Raw genomic sequence first — 11,074 nt, forward strand, 5'->3', positions numbered from 1 at the left:
ACAAGCAAGAAAGGTCCATTTAAGAGTTCCCATTTGGTATTTATGGGTCCAAATGGAGGTGTTCCCACTGAGCCCTTTTTAAAGGCTGATGCAGAGGGCTTGGATCTCCTCACTTTATTTAGATGCTGAATACAGCTTTGGGGGAGAAAATAACATCTTGCTTCTAGGGGCAATCCGATTTTAATCAGTTTTGCTTTATTGGAATTTTCATAGGAGTCTGGGTACTAGAGACGCAGAATTAATCTAAGTCATAAACAAAGCAAGAAACGGTGTGGGATGCAATGAATGGTGATTCAGCACCTCTAAGCTAGGGTTCCTTCTCCTTCCAAGTGGGAATGGGAAGGACACAGCCGTGTCAGCAACAGTAACACTTAAAACTGGGGACTTGCTGATGTTTACCCCAGACACTGGTGCCCGTGGCTTCCACAGAACAGCTTTTCACGGGGCTCCAGAATGTTCTCTGTCTCCAGCCAGATGGAGGAAAGCAGCTGTGCTGGATAGAGGAGTGAGAGCAGGCAGACGGCTGGGAGCCCCTGGAGAGGGAGACACAGGCTCCGAAAGCTCAGCGGTTACCATAGACGAAGCCACCTCTGCCACTGCCACATAATGTCAAACCCCAGGGACAAAGGGGACAGCATCCAGTGTGCTTGTACCGCAGGGACCATCAGTTCACAATCATCATATTAATGAAACTGTGTAGTGTCCTCCCCAGGCAGAGTCTAGGCTTACAGGCAGCTGAATCTGAGAGGATGGAGATGGTCCTCCAGCATAAAATTTTCCTTAGTGACTATACCAAACAATAAAAAAAAAAAAAACAGAATACTGAATAACTAAATAGCAGTAACTCCAAAGAAGGTGAACAAAAAAAAGAAAGAAAGAACAAAGAAGAGCAGACACAGAAAATAATAAAAGATGACTCCGGAGTTAAGAATTCTTGCTGCTCTGTCAGAGGACTAGAGTGCAGAGAGCCCAGCACCCATGTCAGCAGCTCACACCTGCCTGTAACTACAGCTCCAGAAGGTCCAACCCCCTCTTCTGGCCTCTGTGTGCACCTGCATATGTGCCCGTGTGTACATCCAGACGAACACAAAACAAATGATAAAAATGGATCCTTTTCTAAGTCAAGAAAATGGTCTTAAACTTGACTCAATCAGTAATTACACCAAATGTCAATGGCCCAAACACTCTGTATGCAAGTCACGGGCTGATAGACCGAAAAAAAAGGCAGAACCAACTGCATGTTGTTTGTGAGAACGATTAAATAAAAGAGACATGGAGATGAAACTAAGCACAAGGGACACCCAGAGCAGTCGTACTCACCGCGTCGGACTGCACAGACCTTAAGACGAGGGATAGTAGAAGAGATGAAAAGTGGTCATCTGTGGTGATTTAAAGTTCCATTGAGGAAAGGGGTAGGGAGAAGATGAGGGAGGGAGCGTGGGATTGGGAGGGAATGAGGGAGCAGGATACAGCTGGGAGACAAAGTTAATAAACTGTAACTAATATTAAAATAAAAATTTCATTAAAGTTCCATTGATAGGCAAAACAAAATGACCTTGAGTATGCTACACCTAGCAGCTGAGTTCAAAGAACATGAGCAAGTCGTGGAAAGAAACAAAAGATAAACCAGTCCTGCTGTAAGGTTGTGGGACCCATCCGGAGAAACCGATAAAGCAGCCAGGAACGACGTAAGAATGACACGACACGCAGAACCAGCTTGTCCTACTCAACAGAATTCAAGGTTTATTTTTTATTATTTTTAATTATATGTATGTGGTTTTGTCCATATGTGGACATGTGGACATGAGTGAAGGTGTCCGGGAAAACCAGAGGTGTCCAATCCCCAACAGCTGGAGCTGAAGATGGTTGGTGAACCGCCTGATGTGGTGCTGGGACCCAAACTCAGGTCCTCTGGGAAAGCAGCAAGTGTTCTTGATTGCTGAACAACCTCTCCAGCCACCTCAATAAATATTTTTAACATTTTTAGATTAATTTTATGTGTGTTGTGTTTGCCTGAAATAGGTGCTGCATATGTGTGGCTGGTGCTCATAGATCAGGAGAGCATTGGGTCCCCTGGAGCTAGAGCTAGGGATGACTCTGAAACATCACTGGGTGCTGGGAATTCAGGTCCTCTGCAGGAACAAGGGCTCTTGACCTCTGAACCATCTCGCCAGTCCCTAAATACATTTTTAAGCTATTTTTTTTATGTTACTGGCCTTTTAAAATCTATAGAACATATGACTTGGCCTTCTCAAACTCGGTCCCCTCCAAACTGCAGACACTAAATGGTTGGACATTTCAAGTGTCGTTTCCATCTCCATTTTCTGACTTCCCACCGGCCAACCCCTGGCATTGTATGCAGTTGCTTTTCACAAATGTCACTGTCAAATGCTGTGGCTTGGTTTTCTTTTGTCTTGTTTCGTTGCAGTTTTCCTGTGTAGCCCAGAGTGGTCACTACCTTAGAATCCACCTGGCTCAGTCCTGAGAGCTGTGATTACAGGAATGGGTCCCCATGCCCAGCCTCCGGCCAAGCATGGGAGAACCACAGTCCCACACAGTATTGAGGTCTGTATTAGGAGCAATCTAGAAACCTAAAACACCATTTTCAGAAGATTTATCCCTAAAAATCCCTCAACACTTCATCTTCTTTTGTTTGATTTGGATTTGTTTGGGGTTTGTGAGTTTCCTTTTGGTTCTTTGCTTTTGAGAAAGGATTTTACTCTGTAGCCCAGTCTGTAGCCCACTCTATAGTCCAGGCTGGCCTGGAATTCTTTCTATAGTCCAGGATGGACTAGAATTCACTCTACAGCCCAGGCTGGCCTAGAATCCTCTCTAGGGCCTAGACTCCCCTCAAAACCCATAGGTGATCCTCTTGCCTCAGCCTCCCTAGTAGTGGAATGCAGATGTGAGACACCAAACCAAGCCCAATACTGCTATTACTTCAAAATGAAGCCTGCTGCCTTCATACCCTCACTAGTCAACTCACCGGCCAGCTATCCACAGTGAATTTCATTTGAACCACACAGATTTTTCCTATTGGATCTAACGGGCAATAACTCGAAACTTTTCAGAGAAAAACTCACACTTCCAGATTTTGTTTTCCTTTCTGTTCATAAATTGAGCTAGTGTACAAAACAATGGGTTTTGCCGGGCCATTTCCACACATATCCAACCCTGCACTCCACTCACACTCTCCCCAGTACATTCTCTCCTGGACCACTTCCTCCCCCATACAGACTTGCCTCTGATTTCATGTCTTATGTGTTCACATGATATGTTTCTGTGTGAGTGAGGGGGGAGATGTGTGCAGGTATGCGGGTGGAGGTCAGAGAAGGACACTGGTGTCCTGCTCTCACTCTCTGCCGTATTCCTTTGAGACAGGATCTCTCCCTGAACCTAGAGTTGGGCTGCTGAGCAACAAACCCCGGTGGTCCTCCTGTCTCTACCTCCTTCAGAGCTGGGATTGTATATGGTACCTATGTGTTTGTGGACATGCTGGAGATTTGAACCCAGGTCTTCACATTTGGGCAGTGAGTACTTCTAACCATTGAACCATCTTCTCAGCCCCTTTTTTTAAGTCTGGATTCTGTATGTGAGAAAAACATACAGTATTTGTTTTTCTCTGTTCCCATGTCCTTCTTCTGCTCCCCTCTCTCCCTCCCTTTAGCACCCTCTTTCCCATCTCCCCAGCATGGTCTTCCTCCTACTTTCATGACCTCTGGGGGTTTTTCTGGCTGGAGTCCACATAAGTGAGAACACAGGGTATTTACTTGCTCATTTGCCTTGTTTCGTCTAACCTGATCATCTCCTATGCATTGCTTTCTCTGAAAATGACATCACTTTTTTTCTTTTTTCTTCTCAGGTTTTAACCACACCATCAACAAGTACCACATGCAACTTGCTTCTTTCTAAAGTTGTATTTTCACCTAAATACAACCCTTCTTAAAAGGCTCACCACATATAGATATTACTGTAGAGACTAACTGTGGTGGAAGTTTTGGTTTCTTTTAAAACTGGGTTATGTAAACCTGTTTTTGTTTGGGGATACAGGGCTGCTTCTGTTTTGTTCACAGTTGTTAACTATGATTGTCTCAGTGCTCTAGCAGGGGTGTGTTATGTGCCAGCTGCAGACAGTTTAATTCTGGGGACTCTGAGAGGGAATAAATGCCAGGACCCGGGAGGACCTGTGGCAGCTGCTGCTCTTCCTCCTGCTGCCCGCTGCTGCTGTTGGCTCATCCTGCTGCTGTGTTTGATGTTGCTGGACTACTGGATATCCTGACTACGGAAAGCGGACTTGCCCCAAGGAACTACCTTCCTAAACAGCAGGAAGTAGCTAAAGGGAACTACGCCCCCTCTCCCTACTAACTGCTTTTTCTCCTACCTAGTGTTGGGGGATTGGAAAGTATTAGGATGGATAAGGGTTGGAAAGGAGGTAGAGGTGTAAGAACCCCCATTAAAAATAGTTAAAATAAAGATGCCTACAACTAACTTCAGTGGCAACCCAACAATGGAACTGCTCTAGTAAGACTCTGCTGCTTATAGAAGAAATGGCTGCACCTGCCCTCTGTGTTGAAAGGGAAAATCCAAGCTGTCAAAGACACATCAACACCAGCCAGATTTTGTTTTTCACAGTTGGTAAGATGAGAGAGAACCCAGGAGGCAGAACTTTGTCATGAAGTAACTGAGATATTATTTAGCCAAGCCCATGTGGCACTCCCAAGCAGCTCTTGGCCCAGCTAACATTTCCTTTATGTAATGAGTCACATTGGTCCTGAATTGCTCCATTAAACTATGAGATGCCCAACAATGAGAGCTGCGTCGACTTCTATCTTTGTTCACTGCTGGGGCAGGTGACAGGTCTTCAAGTCTGCCAGGCAAGCACTCTACCACTGAGCTACATACCAGTTCTATTACTGATTTTTTTTTCATTCCTGAAACTAAACACAGCCTTTGACTCAGAGCATTACTACGATTCGAATTTACTTGTGTATGCATACATACGTGTACATGCTGTGTATGGATGCATGTGTTTTCTGAGGAGGGAGAAGGGAAAAAGGAAAGAGGGTGGAAACAGAAGGAGAGGAGGGAGGAGGCTGTGATCGAGATGTAAAATGAATAAATAAATAAATTTAATATAACAAAACAAATAAATAAAGGCCAGGTGTGGTGGTGCACACCTGTAATCCCAGAACTCTGAAAGGCAGAGGCAGATGGATCTCTGAGTTCAAGGCCAGCCAGGTCTATAAAGTGAGTCCAGGACTACCAAGGCTACACAGAGAAACCCTGTCTTGAAAAACTAAAACAAACAAACAAATATAAATAAATAATAGGTGGATGAATGGATGGGAGGATGGGTGGAAGGATGGGTAGATAAATGGGTGAAGGTATATGGGTGGATGAAAGGGAAGCAATACTTTGTAGCCACCCTAAACCCTGCTGTGGTAGAGACAGCTCAGGTGGTGAGGAGAGATTACTGTCTCGTGGATGGTGCTTGTTGGTGATGCCCAGAGAAGGAAAGTGGCCCCAATCCCATGGATACTAGAGCATCTTGGCTCCTCTTTATCCTCAGCCAGCTGGGGTGTTTTCTGAGGCCTTAGTCCCAGTACACAGACTACTGGAACCCCAGAGTGCAGTGTATTGCAAAGAACGTTGACCGACATTTTCTTTGACATACAGAGACCACTTGTGAGATTGAACTTGACCTGAGTCACAGGCACAACCCGACTTGCCAAGTCCCATTTAGAAACGTGACCTGCCACCTCCAAGAATCTCAAAAGTCTGCCTGAGTTGCTGTGGGGCACGTCAGAGTTAATTTGAGAGGAAGGAACTTTCCGGAACCATCTGGATACCAATACAGAACCAGACTCACCCCAACCAATTTCCCTCCCAGGCAGGGCAAGTGACAGAGCTGGCGCTTATGCAGCTATTTGCTTCGGGTTTTAATGGAAAATATGGTCATGTCACTCAAAGGAGAAACAAATCACAGCCCACACTGGAGCCAGGGCTTAGTAACACGGCCGAGCGTCGGCGGAGCCTCTGCAGCAGTATCAAGCCCAGGAAGAACAGCAAAGCGCCAGCGCCGCCCCTGCCTTGCGATTTGGGGGGAAGGCGGCAGAAGTGCTCCTTCAGGCCTGGCTGAAAACACCAAATGGGGTCTTGCAAATTAAAGCAGCAGATGATGGTGCTTCTGCCTCAGGCTAGGAATGGCCTCACACCAAAACATTCACCCGGGTACAAATCCAAACAGATCTAATTCCCCTGCAGCACTCTAAATTGTTTTAATGCAGTTTCTTGGTGGCATATTTCTCTCAAAAACAAATGGAAATCCCTCTGCCATGAATTCTGACCAGAAATTACTAACTTCTAGAAACGAGATAGGAGGGAGCTGTCCAAGACACAGGAGGCGGAGCAGAAGGTGGTCCAGAGTCTAGAGAGCTTCATTGTGAGCACAACGCACCCTCCTCTTCACCAAGGGACCAGGAGCACTCGAGGGCCCATCTGGCAATGTTCTGTAGGCATTCTGGTCTGAGCTTACCTCCAGCTACCCCGCCCTCACGTTCCGCTCCTTGCCTTCACTCCACTCAGTGGTCTCCACTTTCTAACCTCATCACCAACCGAGTCTCTGTCACCCTCCAACTGCCCCTGGAAGCATCTCCTCTCTTTTCCTCTATCCTGAGAACAACCAGCACTCAGATGGGGACAATGGAAGCAGGCCCGTTCAGGGGGTCCGCTCACCTGCCAAGGCTCTTCACTTCCTGTCTGTTAACAATGATTATGAGTTCACCCCCAGGGCTGTAGAGATGGCTCAGTGGGTAAGAGCCCTTACTGCTCTCATGAAGGAGCGGAGTCCCATCCACAGCACCCACATCAGGCAACTCAGAACCACCTGTAACTCCAGCTCCAGGAGACCCAACTCCCTCTTCTGGCCTCTGCAGGCATCTGCACTCACATGTGTATACATACACATAAATAGATCATAAAATAAAACTTAAAAAAAAAATAGAGTTCACCTCCTCTGGGCATACACTGACCCAGGACATCCTATAATAGACTGATACCCTGCTGCCCCAGGCCTTACACCTCTTCCTCACATCTGGCATTCTACCCTGCTGTCTCCAGGTATACCCACCTCTCTAAAATCTCTTCCACCTGACCCTCACTGTGCTGTTCCTCACCCTAAAATACTGCTCGTGGAGCTTGGGAAATAGCTCTGCTGGTGAGGTGCTTGCCACGTGTGGTGAAAATGGCCCCCTAGACTCATATATTTGGATGCTTGGTCTCCAGTTGGTTAAAGAGTTTGGGAAGAATTAGGAGGTGCAGTCTTGTTGAAGGAGGTGTGTCGCTGGCACTAGACTCTGAGGTTTCAAAAGCCCTTGCCATTTCCAGTTAGCCTTCTCTGCCTCGTGGTGGTATCCTAAAACATGAGCTCCCTGCCACTATGCTCTCTGCCTGGACAGTTATGAGCTCACCCCCTGAAACTGTAAGCAAGGCCCTAATTAAGTTTTTTTCTCTTGGAGGTGTCCATGAGTGTCGTATGAAAGGAGAGAAGGTTAGCGCTCCCCTCGACAAGGATGGAAGAGGCCCTTGGGCCTAACAACACGAATACGGTTAAAGCATTGCCACCTACTTTGTGGCATCTAACCACTGTTTTTAAGACACACATGGTATATACTCACTTACATAGTCCTATAAGATAGGATAAATATACTAAAATATGAGCAACTAAAGAAGATAAACAAGAAAGAGGACCCGGGGTAAGATGATCAATCCTCACTTAGAAAGACAAATGGGATGAAGGGAAGTTGGAAAAAACAAGAAACAGGACAGGAGCCTACCACAGAGGGCCTCTGAAAGACTCTACCTAGCAGTGTATCAAAGGAGATGTTGAGACTCATAACCAAACCTTCTGCAGAGTGCAGGGAATCATATGATAAAAGAGGGAGTTAGTATGACCTGGAGAGGACAGGAGCTCCACAAAGACAAAATACATCAGGGCACGGGGGTCCTATATGAGACTGTTTCTCCAGCCAAGGACCATGTATGGACATAACCTAGAACCCCTGCTCGGATGTAGCCCATGGTAGCTCAGTATCCAAGTGGGTTTTCCTAGTAAGGGGAACAGGAACTATTTCTGACATGAACTCAAGGACTGGCTCCTTTACCTCCCCCCGCCCCCGAGGAAGGAACAGCCTTGGTAGGCCACAGGGGAGGATATTGCAGCCAGTACTGAAGATACCTGATAAGCTAGTGTCAGATGGAAGGGGAGGAGGACCTCCCCTAGCAGTGGACTTGGAAAGGGACAGGGAGGAGATGAGGGAGGGAGGGTGGGATTGGGAAGGAATGAGGGAGGGGGCTATGGCTGGGATACAAAGTAAATAACCTGTGATTAATATTAAAAAAAAAAAAAAAAGAAAGTGTCCATGGCCATGGTGTCTTTCCACAGCAATATAACAGTCATCATTAAAGCCCTGCCTTGCCTGGCCCTGGCCCCTGTCTCCATCCTGATGGCTTGGTAGCTCAGCTATAAAATGTCTGCTGAGTTTTTCTAGAAAAGCCTACAGCTGGAGAGAACAGAGTACCAAGCTCAGGGGCAGCCACAGTGGACATGTGCCTAGACCTGGAGCCCCTGCAGGCTGTATTCTGAGACTCTTATAGGCAGGCATGTTGGACACTGAGTCCCAGGTGACCTGGGATGGCCTTGAACTAACATAGCTGATGCTGACCTGGAGCTTGAACTTCAGATCCTCCCATCTCCACTCCACACCCCAGTGCTGGGGCTCTAGGCATGTTCCATGGAGTCGTGACTGCTCAAATTCACCTTCCCTCCAAACCAGAATGAATTAGTTTCACCACAACACCAGGACTGAGAGATGTCACACTCCTGTCTCTGTAATTTCAGCTTCAGCTGCTCTGAGCCTGAAACTCCTGACAGGTGGATATGCTCTTACCATTGTCAATGTTGCTTTCCCTCCTTCATGGGCTTAGGGAAGAGTTCTAGGCTCTGAGGCTGGTTAAAGTCCAGGCAGGTGCAGAGGCCAGGGGAGGCTGTGATGTCCACGAGCCTAGTCCCTCAACCTTGGGGGCCGTCGGCAACGAAGAGACAATGAGCAGTTCCACCAACCACAGGCTCAGCCTGGGAACCAATGCTGCAAGTGTGAACTGAAGTTCATGTGGGAAAGGCACAACTGTGCTAAGCACTTTGCAAGGCTGATTGAGTGGCCTGTGATTGTGGAGCTCTGGGAGGTGGCAGGTCCAGAGCCAATTATCCTGAGTTATCTTTAGAGCCCTAAATAGCCATCACTGCTCTCTCCTGCAAGTAGCCCGATATCCTTTGATCATAAATCCTTTTAGTATGTATTTTTAAAAAAATCCTACCTTTCAACCCCCCAAAGGCCGAGAGTGTCATCAGAGCACATCTGAGGCATGGGGACCACTCCCCTACTTTGCTGCAATGCACCTACCCGATGTATGTGGAGCCTGCCTTAATGCATTTTTCTTTGTTCCATTACTAATAAAAACTCTGTGACTAGACTGGGAAGGTGGAGATGAGCAGGTCCCTGGGGCTTGCTGGCTAGCCAATCTCCATGAATTGATGAGCTTCAGGCTGAGTGAGAGACAGCCTCAAAAAATAAGGTGGAAAGGTTGAAGAGACGGATCAGCACTTAGGAGCACTGGCTGCTCTTGCAGAAGACTGGAGTTCAGTTCCCAGCACCCACATGGCAGCTCACAACTGCCTGTAACTCCAGCTCGAGGGATCTGATGCCCTTCCTGCCTTCAAAGGTACCTGCACGCACACACACACATACATACACACAAATACATACACACACATACACATTTACATACATACATACACACATATACATCCATACATATATACAAGCATACATACACACACCTACATGCATATACATACACACATACATACGTACACACACATACATGTATATACACACATATACACACATCTACACATACATACATACACACACATGCACACACACACACACATAAGTAAATAGCAAAATAAAAATTAAAAAATCTACAATCATACCACCCTCACGCAACATACCCAATCCCATTTGGTCTTGGAAGCTGAGCGTGATCAGGCCTGGTTAGTATGGGAATGGGAAACAGCCTGGGAATGCCAGGTGATGTGGGGCTTGGGCTTAAAAGGAGAAGATGGGGACTAGAGAGATGATTCCGCAGTAAAGAGTACTTCCTTCAATCCAGAGGGTCAAGAGTTAATTCCTAGAACCTGCACAGCGGCTCACAACCATCTGTAACTCCAGTCAGAGGGGATCAACACCTTCTTCTGACCCCTGCTGGCACCAGGCATGCAAGTGGGGTACAGGCACACAGGCTAAACACTCAGACATAGAGTACATTTTTTAAAGTGGAGAATGAGTAATGAAGACACCCAGTGTCATCCTGAAGCCTCCATGCATGTACGTGCATACGAATGCATGCACACGCATACACACAGCAAAGGAAAAAAATGAGAACATGTTATCTCCAGGCCATGTCCACTCACCTTCGCCTGCAGACACTATGTGCACTGGCGCACACACGACACACGCACACTAAGTCAGTGAACTATTTCTTGTTGCCAAGACGAGGAGAGAGGGAGAGATGGGCCGTGGGCACGCACTGAGAAGCCTGTAGGCCACGCTGCCCATGAAAACCTCATCAGTTATTCACAGAGAAGCTGTGCCCAGTGCTGGCGGAGGAGGAGTCGGTGCCAGCGAGCCATGGAGGCTTGGCCAGGATCGCCAGCCCTGTCCCAGCCTATCCGTTTCCCTCACTCGCCTGTAGAACTTAACTCGTGCATAAAGCCTGGCTTCCCCTGGCTTTTGATTGTGCCTAAGGAAATTTCCAGTTCAACATGCTCAAAAATGAATTTTGCTGAGAAACAAGTCTCTCTCCAATAAATAAATAAATAAATAAATAAATAAATAAATAAATAAATAAATAAATAGTAAGAACACAGCCACCAGCCACAATAAGGTCAGAGTTAACACAATTGTGTGTGTGTGTGTGTGTGTGTGTGTGTGTGTGTGTGTGTGTGTGTGTG

At 46.8% G+C, this 11,074-nt stretch overlaps 1 protein-coding gene and 1 non-coding gene across 2 annotated transcripts in view; one reads left to right on the forward strand and one right to left on the reverse strand.

Annotated features, from left to right (window-relative positions):
- The window catches only part of Rbfox1 (RNA binding fox-1 homolog 1), a 2,133,674-nt gene that overhangs the window by 2,105,886 nt on the left and 16,714 nt on the right, over window positions 1–11,074 (reverse strand). The gene's annotated exons all lie outside the window — the stretch shown is intronic.
- Window positions 7,528–7,653, forward strand: LOC129674743 (U6atac minor spliceosomal RNA). Its single transcript, XR_008719841.1, has one exon. It is a non-coding gene; the product is annotated as a U6atac minor spliceosomal RNA (small nuclear RNA).

The sequence above is a fragment of the Psammomys obesus genome, unplaced genomic scaffold (assembly GCF_907164565.1).
Source record: "Psammomys obesus unplaced genomic scaffold, mPsaObe1.curated_primary_1811, whole genome shotgun sequence".
Lineage (NCBI taxonomy): Eukaryota > Metazoa > Chordata > Mammalia > Rodentia > Muridae > Psammomys > Psammomys obesus.